At 42.5% G+C, this 9507-nt stretch overlaps 3 non-coding genes across 3 annotated transcripts; all 3 read left to right on the top strand.

The window, feature by feature from the left end:
• Positions 1-1072: 1072 nt before the first annotated feature.
• Positions 1073-1146, top strand: trnai-aau (transfer RNA isoleucine (anticodon AAU)). Its single transcript has one exon. It is a non-coding gene; the product is annotated as a tRNA-Ile (tRNA).
• A 1251-nt stretch (positions 1147-2397) lies between these two features.
• trnai-aau (transfer RNA isoleucine (anticodon AAU)) lies at positions 2398-2471 on the top strand. The gene has a single exon. It is a non-coding gene; the product is annotated as a tRNA-Ile (tRNA).
• Positions 2472-3722: 1251 nt separating this feature from the next.
• On the top strand, positions 3723-3796 carry trnai-aau (transfer RNA isoleucine (anticodon AAU)). The gene has a single exon. It is a non-coding gene; the product is annotated as a tRNA-Ile (tRNA).
• The last annotated feature ends 5711 nt before the right edge of the window (positions 3797-9507 follow it).

Genomic DNA, 9507 nt, shown 5'->3' with positions numbered 1-9507 from the left:
TTGGATTAATGAGAGAGTGCAAGGACGGAAATGCAGTTGTTTTCTCGAAGAGTGTAGAAGAGTTTTCTGGTCTCCTGATGGAGGCGTAGGTTCAAATACCACTTCTGACAGACTGATTTATAGCATGACCAATGCTAGGAATTGCAAAAGTGTTCTTTTATTTTCTGACACTAAGCTGTTGGTCACCTCGACTCGGTTGCATAAGTGTGGAAAGTCACGGATTCCCGCAATTCTGTGGCCTCATTCTCAAGGCTATCTTCTATAATACACCTCTCAAAAAAATAAGGGAACACGTAATCATCACAGCATAACACCAAGTCAATTACACTTCAGGCATATCAATCTGTACAGTTAAGAATCCAAAGCGGTGGTGAATCACTCTCTCCTTTTTTGGTGCAAATTAAAGTGACAGCAGGTGCACCGGAGAGAGGCAACTGCAAGACAACCCCAAAAAGGGAATGGTTTTGCAGGTGGTGGCCACAGACGATTGCTCTCTCCTTATCCTTCCTGACTGATTCTTCTCTAGTTTTGCCTTTTGCTAGTGTCCTTGTCACTACTGGTATTATGAGGCGCTCCCTGCAGCCCATTCAGGTTGCACAGGTAGTCCAGCTCCTCCAGTATGGCACATCCATACGTGCCGTCTGAAGAAAGTTTACTGTGTCTCCCAGTACAGTCTCAAAAGCATGGAGGTGGGAGAGTTACGAATTATGCAATGTACGGTGAAGATCTTGAGGTTTCCTAGACTTCGATCACGGAGATCCGATGTGTGGTTTAAGAGTTCCCGCAGTTTTCTTGATCAGTATATAATCTCCCGGTGGACGTATACATCCTCTAAGAATGGCCGAGTGGTCTAATTTGCCAGACTTAAGGTGTTGTTCCCTTGAAGAGTGTAGAAGGGTTTTCTGGTCTCCTGATGGAGGTGTGTGTTCAAATCCCACTTCTGACAGATTGATTTATAACATCACCAATGCTAGGAATTGCAAAAGTTTTCTTTTCACACTTGTGTGTAATGCATTTTGCAGCCAAATTACATAAACATGAGGAAATGCCTGGCAGAGAGACTCCTTCTGATGGCCGGTTAGCTCAGTTGGTTAGAGCGTGGTGCTAATAACGCCAAGGTCTTGGGTTCGATCCCCACATCGGCCAAGACCGATCTTAGGTGCTCATCCGTCTAGTTCGAGTCCTGTTTTTTGAATGTTTGACATGAAACTCCCTGAAGGCAAGCGTAGTAGTGCACTTAAGCAGTGGTAGGATCCACAAGACTTCATCAAGCCGTGTCAAAGTCGGCCATCTACATGCACACGGGAAAATGTCCTTTCGCCGCTTTGCTTTTCTCAGAACACTTCATTTGCATTCTGTCCTCTGATAGTTTCACCTCGTGGGCTCCTGCCAATTCCTTATTACACAGACTTGGAGAGGGAAGCAATGCCAGTGGCTTCAAGAATCAACGCAAGTTTCATGAATGGCACATCTAAGCCATGGTGCCAACCAGACATTGAGCTGTTGGTCACCTCGACTCGGTTGCATAAGTGTTGAAAGTCACGGATTCCCGCAATTCTGTGGCCGCATTCTCAAGGCTATCTTCTATAATACACCTCTCAAAAAAATAAGGGAACAAGTAATCATCACAGCATAATACCAAGTCAGTTACAGTTCAGGCATATTAATCTGTACAGTTAGGAAGCCTAAGCGGTTGTGAATCACTGTCTCTTGTTTTGGTGCAAATGAAAGTGACAGCAGGTGCACCGGAGATAGGCAACAGCAAGACAACCCCAAAAAGGGAATGGTTTTGCAGGTGGTGGCCACAGACGATTGCTCTCTCCTTATCCTTCCTGACTGATTCTTCTCTAGTTTTGCCTTTTGCTAGTGTCCTTGTCACTACTGGAATTATGAGGTGCTCCCTGCAGCCCATTCAGGTTGCACAGGTAGTCCAGCTCCTCCAGTATGGCACATCCATACGTGCCGTCTGAAGAAAGTTTGCTGTGTCTCCCAGTACAGTCTCAAAAGCATGGAGCTGGGAGAGTTACGAATTATGCAATGTACGGTGAAGATCTTGAGGTTTCCTAGATTTTGATCACGGAGATCCGATGTGTGATTTAAGTGTTCCCGCAGTTTTCTTGATCAGTATATAATCTCGCGGTGGACGTATACATCCTCTCAGAATGGCCGAGTGGTCTAATTTGCCAGACTTAAGGTGTTGTTCCCTTGAAGAGTGTAGAAGGGTTTTCTGGTCTCCTGATGGAGGCGTGGGTTCAAATCCCACTCCTGACAGATTGATTTATAGCATCACCAATGCTAGGAATTGCAAAAGTGTTCTTTTCACACTTGTGTGTAATGCATTTTGCAGCCAAATTACATAAACATGAGGAAATGCCTGGCAGAGAGACTCCTTTTGATGGCCGGTTAGCTCAGTTGGTTAGAGCGTGGTGCTAATAACGCCAAGGTCTTGGGTTCGATCCCCACATCGGCCAAGACCGATCATAGGTGCTCATCCGTCTAGTTCGAGTCCTGTTTTTTGAATGTTTGACATGAAACTCCCTGAAGGCAAGCGTAGTAGTGCACTTAAGCAGTGGTAGGATCCACAAGACTTCATCAAGCCGTGTCAAAGTCGGCCATCTACATGCACACGGGAAAATGTCCTTTCGCCGCTTTGCTTTTCTCAGAACACTTCATTTGCATTCTGTCCTCTGATAGTTTCAACTCGTGGGCTCCTGCCAATTCCTTATTACACAGACTTGGAGAGGGAAGCAATGCCAGTGGCTTCAAGAATCAACGCAAGTTTCATGAATGGCACATCTAAGCCATGGTGCCAACCAGACATTGAGCTGTTGGTCACCTCGACTCGGTTGCATAAGTGTTGAAAGTCACGGATTCCCGCAATTCTGTGGCCGCATTCTCAAGGCTATCTTCTATAATACACCTCTCAAAAAAATAAGGGAACAAGTAATCATCACAGCATAATACCAAGTCAGTTACAGTTCAGGCATATTAATCTGTACAGTTAGGAAGCCTAAGCGGTTGTGAATCACTGTCTCTTGTTTTGGTGCAAATGAAAGTGACAGCAGGTGCACCGGAGATAGGCAACAGCAAGACAACCCCAAAAAGGGAATGGTTTTGCAGGTGGTGGCCACAGACGATTGCTCTCTCCTTATCCTTCCTGACTGATTCTTCTCTAGTTTTGCCTTTTGCTAGTGTCCTTGTCACTACTGGAATTATGAGGTGCTCCCTGCAGCCCATTCAGGTTGCACAGGTAGTCCAGCTCCTCCAGTATGGCACATCCATACGTGCCGTCTGAAGAAAGTTTGCTGTGTCTCCCAATACAGTCTCAAAAGCATGGAGGTGGGAGAGTTACGAATTATGCAATGTATGGTGAAGATCTTGAGGTTTCCTAGATTTTGATCACGGAGATCCGATGAGTGATTTAAGTGTTCCCGCAGTTTTCTTGATCAGTATATAATCTCGCGGTGGACGTATACATCCTCTCAGAATGGCCGAGTGGTCTAATTTGCCAGACTTAAGGTGTTGTTCCCTTGAAGAGTGTAGAAGGGTTTTCTGGTCTCCTGATGGAGGCGTGGGTTCAAATCCCACTCCTGACAGATTGATTTATAGCATCACCAATGCTAGGAATTGCAAAAGTGTTCTTTTCACACTTGTGTGTAATGCATTTTGCAGCCAAATTACATAAACATGAGGAAATGCCTGGCAGAGAGACTACTTTTGATGGCCGGTTAGCTCAGTTGGTTAGAGCGTGGTGCTAATAACGCCAAGGTCTTGGGTTCGATCCCCACATCGGCCAAGACCGATCTTAGGTGCTCATCCGTCTAGTTCGAGTCCTGTTTTTTGAATGTTTGACATGAAACTCCCTGAAGGCAAGCGTAGTAGTGCACTTAAGCAGTGGTAGGATCCACAAGACTTCATCAAGCCGTGTCAAAGTCAGCCATCTACATGCACATGGGAAAATGTCCTTTCGCCGCTTTGCTTTTCTCAGAACACTTCATTTGCATTCTGTCCTCTGATAGTTTCACCTCGTGGGCTCCTGCCAATTCCTTATTACACAGACTTGGAGAGGGAAGCAATGCCAGTGGCTTCAAGAATCAACGCAAGTTTCATGAATGGCACATCTAAGCCATGGTGCCAACCAGACATTGAGCTGTTGGTCACCTCGACTCGGTTGCATAAGTGTTGAAAGTCACGGATTCCCGCAATTCTGTGGCCGCATTCTCAAGGCTATCTTCTATAATACACCTCTCAAAAAAATAAGGGAACAAGTAATCATCACAGCATAATACCAAGTCAGTTACAGTTCAGGCATATTAATCTGTACAGTTAGGAAGCCTAAGCGGTTGTGAATCACTGTCTCTTGTTTTGGTGCAAATGAAAGTGACAGCAGGTGCACCGGAGATAGGCAACAGCAAGACAACCCCAAAAAGGGAATGGTTTTGCAGGTGGTGGCCACAGACGATTGCTCTCTCCTTATCCTTCCTGACTGATTCTTCTCTAGTTTTGCCTTTTGCTAGTGTCCTTGTCACTACTGGAATTATGAGGTGCTCCCTGCAGCCCATTCAGGTTGCACAGGTAGTCCAGCTCCTCCAGTATGGCACATTCATCCGTGCTATCAGAAGAACCAGAAGGACCAGTATCTGCTTTTTTTTGCGAGGAGGAACAGGAGGAGCATTGCCTGAGCCCTCCAAAATGACCTCCAGCGGTCTACTGGTGTGCATGTTTCTGACTAAACTGTCAGAAACAGACTCTATGAGGGTGGCACGAGGGCCCGTCATCCTCTAGTGGGACCTGTGCTCACAGCCCAGCACCGTGCAGCTCGATTGGTATTCGTGAAAAAGTCTGGAGGCACCGTGGTGAACGTTATTCTGTCTGCAACATCATCCAGCATGATCGGTTTGGCTGCTGGTTTGGAGAGAAACACAAAGTGCCCTCTGTGTATTCACTATGCAACCATCAACAACTCTGACCTGGTCATATATATGTCCCAGGGCATCATCCTGTGTCTGGTCCATAGCGAAATCGGATACCCGGTTGAAGGCGGGATCCAGTGTCGGGCCTTCCACTGGAAGAAGGAGAGAGGAGGTGAGTCCCAGAACTCGTTCTTTCCCCTGGGTCCAACAGGGTACTGTTGGCTGCTACACGACTGGAGTCAGAGGGAAGGCTGTCCCTGCCCCTCTCATCACCTGCAGTCACTAATGGTGATCGGTCCCCAGAGACATGTCCCAATTGTGCCCCAGCCAAATCAGACAATGAGAGCCTAGGATCTTTAATATTGGACAGAAATTCAGAGCCTCTGGGTTGTCCTCCGGTCCCATCTTTGGAATCTGCAGACCTGCCCAAGCCGGGTTTGCTGCGGCCACAGCAGGGTTAGGTGCAGGAGCTGGTACTTGAAGTTGCTGGACAAGCGTCTCGAGAGTTTGTTGTTTTTGAGCCTGCAGCTTCACCACTGGGGCCAACAACTGTTCCACTGGAGACGCCTCCATAGCTGTCCTTCCGGGTACAGAGTTCAGGGTAAGTATGTCACAAAGCTTCCCCACATTGGCCACCAAATGTAAATGCCGGACACAATAAACGGAGAGAGTCTCGGGTTCCGGCGGTGTCCGAGCTTTATTGGGGTTCACAATAGTCCAACAGAAAAAAACACAAAAAGGGGAAAACAAGGCAAAACCAGCACACAAGACATCCACACAAACAGGGTGCTCCGGGCAGTCACAATAAAGTCTCTCTCGGGGAAGGAGAGGGATTAAATAGATGAAGCACACCTGCCAATGACGTCACAGTCGCCTCAGTGATCATTGCCTGCAGCCGTGAGCTCACAAGCTGTCTGCGAAGCAGCGGACAACACGGCTGCAACACATGAGCACCTAATTAGTGTGCGTCAGCAGCAGCCATGCCGTGACAGACAGTGTCCTGCCAAAATCACAATAAGATGTATAAAAGTACAGAAAAACAAAATGTAATAAACTATAAATGATCTTTAATACATAGAACTAAAGAAAATAGGTTTAGTGTTTACAGATTCCTTTTTGGAAATACAATGACATGCATTACAAATGAGTATTTACATTTTATTTACAGCTGGTGCTCATGTGTCACTGTGCCCCTCAGGCTGTGGCAGGCGGTGACATATTGGGCAGCCAGGGAGGCTGTGTGTCCCTCCTCCAGGAGGACTGACCATTTTTATTTTTTCTCAGTTTTGTCAAAGGTAGGGTGGCATTCATTATTTTGTTAAGGAATGTGTCCCTTATTTTGGGCATATTTATTGCATTGCAGGAGGAAGTGCAACTCTCTCTCTCTGTCTCTTTCTCTCTCTGTGTGCGTCCGTCTGTCACTGGAGGCGTTTGTCGTCCCCGTCCAGTGACACCCTCTTAACTCCCCCGGCCCCCTGGAGCATGACCTACAGCCGAAGGGAGCGCCTGAGGGCTGGTTGGAAGCATCTTGGACTCGGGTTCCTCTTCATCACCAGAAGGGGGAGCCGGAGTAGATTCCTGCAGAGATTGACACTTGTTTTTTTGTTTCAGCAGAAACAGTGCGGAGGCGACCCAAATCCTGCTGGGGGGAGGTGTTTAAAAAAAAAAAGTTTTATCTTCTTCATAATGACATTATCCTTCAAGAAAAGACAAAGGGCATCAGATGATCAATACGTTAATACATCTCTTATAATCTCTCTTTAAAATACCAACTATTACAATGTTAACCATACATAAACAAAACAACCTATGCTTTTGTTTTTAATGTTGCTAGATCTCACAGTGATAAAATAAGGAAGATATGGTTTAACCAAAAAAGTTGATAAAACATTTCTTGGCAGAGCGCAAACAGAGGACATGTAAATAGGCTGACATTAAATTAAAGATAAGATTCTAAATAAGCTATCTTTTCTCTTCAGTCATGATGAGGAAAAATTGATAACTTGAATAATTTCATTCAGAATGACAAAGTTGCTCAATGTAAGCGCATTTTTCAGAGTAACGTTAGCACAGCTTCCTACAAATTGTCTGATAGATAAGATTAAAAAAGAAATCAGCTATCGGCTATGTTACAAATGAGAATTATACTATTAATATTGTACATTTATGATCATTATGTTTGTAGTTTGGATATGTCGATAATATATTTGACAGTAAATGGGTTTTATACGGTGTGTCCAAAAAAACTAAACAAAAACCCATCCCAATTTGCGTTACGTGATCGGGACCACTCCGTGGACCACAGTGCCGAGGTCCGGACCACTCAGTCGCTGTGGTCCAGACCTTGGACCAAAAAATGTTACAACCCCTACTGCTCCGCTGTGTCAGTTGTTTCTGTAACTGAATCACAAAACTGGGTTTTGATGTGCTCCCCACGTGCGTGTTTACAACGTCACTGAAGAAAAAAAACATCGAATCTGGAACACTGACGAGAATTGGAAGAAGCCGTGGCTGTGGCTAACTGTGTCTGTGAGTAGTATAGATGGCAGCATCACTTATTTTGACAGCCGGAAATCCCGCCCTCCCTATGTACCTTTGAACTGGAACTCCTCTCTCCTTCCCAGCACCCCCCTGGGTTACTCTTTGACCCTCCCTCCTTATGTACCATTGAACCGGAACTCCTCTCTCCTTCCCAGCACCCCCCTGGGTCACCATTTGACCCTCCCTTGTCAGCCATCTTGGATGATATCGGCCATTTTGACTGATATCGGCCATTTGTAAGGTCATAGGTCATCTGGTAAGATGGTAGCCATTTTGTTAGGGTGACATCCATCATGGTGAATGTCCAAGGGCACCTCACACTGCTGGTGTGGAGGTGTAATGTTTAATAGCATAAACTGTGTTTTTAAGGTTATATTGTTTTATGATACTGTTTAAGTAAATAAAAAGAGAATAAGAAAAGTTTTAAATACATATATATATTTAAAGTTATATTGTTTTATGATACTATTTTAGTAAATAAAAAGAGAATAAAAGTTTTAAATACAGATATATATATATATATAATCAATAGGTTATATTGTTTTATGATACTGTTTTAGTAAATAAAAAGAGTATAAGAAAAGAAAAGTTTTATATTTTATTTTAGGTTATAATGTTTTATGATTTGTTTTAGTAAATTAAAAAATAAGAAAAATAAAAGTTGTATATACACATATATATTTTATTTTAGATTATGTTTGATTATACTGTTTTAGTAAATTAAAAAATAAGAAAAATAAACGTTTTATATATATTTAAGGTTACACTGTTTTATGATACTGTTTTAGTAAATTAAAAAGAAAAATTTATATTTACCCAGAGTGGGATTTGAACCCACATGTGTTTTTAGTTTATATGTTTTATGATTAGGGTTAGGATGATACTGTGTTTGCAAAATAAAAAGGTAAGAAAAAATCGATTAAGAAATGTATAGACTTACATATATTGCATGTCATTACATATATATTTAAGCAAACACAGATAAACACACATACCTATATCTCTTTAGTTTATATTTATCAATAGACAATAGAGAACAACAGTGAAATATATAGAATTATATCTGTTCATTTTGACCAGCACTGTACTTATTATATTTGTTACATTAGTGAATGCTCAAACGTAGCCTTAACATGTATCATATTTAAGAATATACTGCATTTCATTCCATTACACACACACACACAAACATATATATATCTTGTTAGGTTTTATTTATCAATAGACACTAAAGACATGCACACCACTTTTCTTAGAGAGACACAGTGAAGCACTATTTGTGAATACTCATATGTAATAAATAATATATGTATATATGATTTGTTTGTGCTCAAATGTATAGAATTAATAAAATACACACACACACACACAATGGTGACTTTTATTGTGGCAAACAAGCATTTTACAACATGGAACATAGTCAGAAGTAGAAAAAGATACTCCATGAAATGTTGTATAGATACTTGTAATCATTAATTTCTGGTTCACAACACCAACATTGGACAGAAAGAAACACTGACCTGTACGGAGTAATGTCATTTCCAGCATATTCCATATATATTCTATTCAGTCTTTCACTCTTGGCTTCTTTTTCAAAGTTATACCAGGTTCTGGCGACAAAGTACATCAGGTATCTATTGTAAATAAAGTGAGAAACTCTTACGTTTCTATTCCTTTGGAAATACCTTATTTTTCAAACCTACAAATACATGGTGACAACTGCAAGCATGACACACATACAAAACACAGAAATAGGGACCACACTGCAAGGATATAATAAGCACAAATGGTATTTTACTGCAAATTTTAAGTTTTGTAAAATTATTTATGTAACTTCTAGGAGTAATCTGCAAACTACATAGTGAAAATGCAGTCAGTCTTCAGGAAACACACACAGCAGACTGAAATAAGCACAACGTCATATTTATATGAACCAAAACTGCATTCTACTAAACCCTGAAACTCTGAAAAATCACTACAAACTCTATGTTTTGTAAAATGGCTTATTTCACAGACACAGAAACAAATAGGCTCACCCTCAACATATTCCAAC

Source organism: Amia ocellicauda, chromosome 12 (genome assembly GCF_036373705.1).
Source record: "Amia ocellicauda isolate fAmiCal2 chromosome 12, fAmiCal2.hap1, whole genome shotgun sequence".
NCBI lineage: Eukaryota > Metazoa > Chordata > Actinopteri > Amiiformes > Amiidae > Amia > Amia ocellicauda.
This window is presented reverse-complemented; position numbering and strand designations above follow the sequence as displayed.